This window comes from Aplysia californica, unplaced genomic scaffold (genome assembly GCF_000002075.1).
Source record: "Aplysia californica isolate F4 #8 unplaced genomic scaffold, AplCal3.0 scaffold00206, whole genome shotgun sequence".
In the NCBI taxonomy this organism is placed as follows: domain Eukaryota; kingdom Metazoa; phylum Mollusca; class Gastropoda; order Aplysiida; family Aplysiidae; genus Aplysia; species Aplysia californica.
In genome coordinates, this window is record NW_004797476.1 from 336,467 (window position 1) to 337,705 (window position 1,239).

Genomic DNA, 1,239 nt, shown 5'->3' on the forward strand with positions numbered 1-1,239 from the left:
TTTTTGTTTGTTTTTTTGGGGGGGAGACTTCGTTTGATCTGAAGAAGGAAAAATTTGAAATAATACACTAGCTTAATCCGCACAGGACACCTATCTCATTATCCAAGAATGAAAACACCCAGGATTGTAGCCACAACGGGACAATCACCTCCCCAATGAAGCAATTACAGGAGCGACTTACTTACAGTATACGGTTTTTCAGCTCTGTTCAAATTACTCGGAAGGTCAATCGTTATTCCTCAATTTACTGAATATAATAACTTCTCGAACTACGGACTTGTTGGGTTTTGTAGTTTGTTTGCACTGGTGTACTTGTATTTCTATTGTGTGTGTAAATATCCTTCTTTGTGTGCAGAACGGTTGCCACCATCATGACAGGAACTCTTTTTTTTGCCCTCGATTGACGAATTTCTCGATATTCGGACTTAATTTTTATACATTATACTTGTATTCCGACTCTATGTGTGAGAACTCTTCTTTCTCACCGAACTTCTTTCCCCTCTTAACTGTCCATCTTAACACTTTCAACAAATCTGCTGGGTAGTTGGCGGGTGCTTTGGTGTGGTTTGTTCCTTCTTTCCTCTCAAACATCTATTGCCCTTATGAATCCTCCTTCTTTTTGTTTGCTTGTTACTCTCTAATAAAACATCGACTTTTCGACACTTCTATGACCCTATATGCGTGCCAGAAAAATCTCACGAAACCTAAAAACTAAAACACGAAACTATCTGGAGAAGCCAGATCGAAATCAGAGATAGTCTGCCGAGCCTTCTGGTGAACGCCCACTTCTCAGGGGTGAATGACCGCGCGAAAGCAATCCACGGAACTGGCTGAGGCGGGAAATAAGGGGTGTGGAAAAGGATAGGGGTGGGTTGGGTGGGTTGCGGGTAGGGGTTTGGAGATAATTACGTTCTGATTTCCATCTGGGGACAAAAACAATGAAACCTGGCTTATTAATGAGCATTTGAATTTTAAAATTGCAACGTGATGTGGAAAATTTAAGAAGATTATTTCGTAAACATGTAACGTGATCCTCAATGCATTATAGTTTTTAGTTTACTTGTTTACGTGCAATGTTGAAAGGTGGCTTTAACATGTCACCAGAGGGCAAAGTATAGCGGGTGGAAATTTTCAGACACACAAGGAGATTTGAGAAGTTACAGAAAACAAGAAGTGAGTGAGACGGAGAGAGAGAGAGAGAGAGAGAGAGAGAGAGAGAGAGAGAGAGAGAGAGAGAGG

The 1,239-nt window shown here is 41.0% G+C and overlaps 1 long non-coding RNA gene across 2 annotated transcripts in view; it reads right to left on the reverse strand.

Moving 5' to 3' along the window:
• LOC118477758 overlaps positions 1-1,239 on the reverse strand; it is a 42,901-nt gene continuing 41,662 nt past the window's right edge. For both annotated transcript variants that reach the window (XR_004858591.1, XR_004858590.1), the window contains one exon: positions 1-923. This is a non-coding gene — a long non-coding RNA (uncharacterized LOC118477758). The remainder of the gene's footprint in view (positions 924-1,239) is intronic.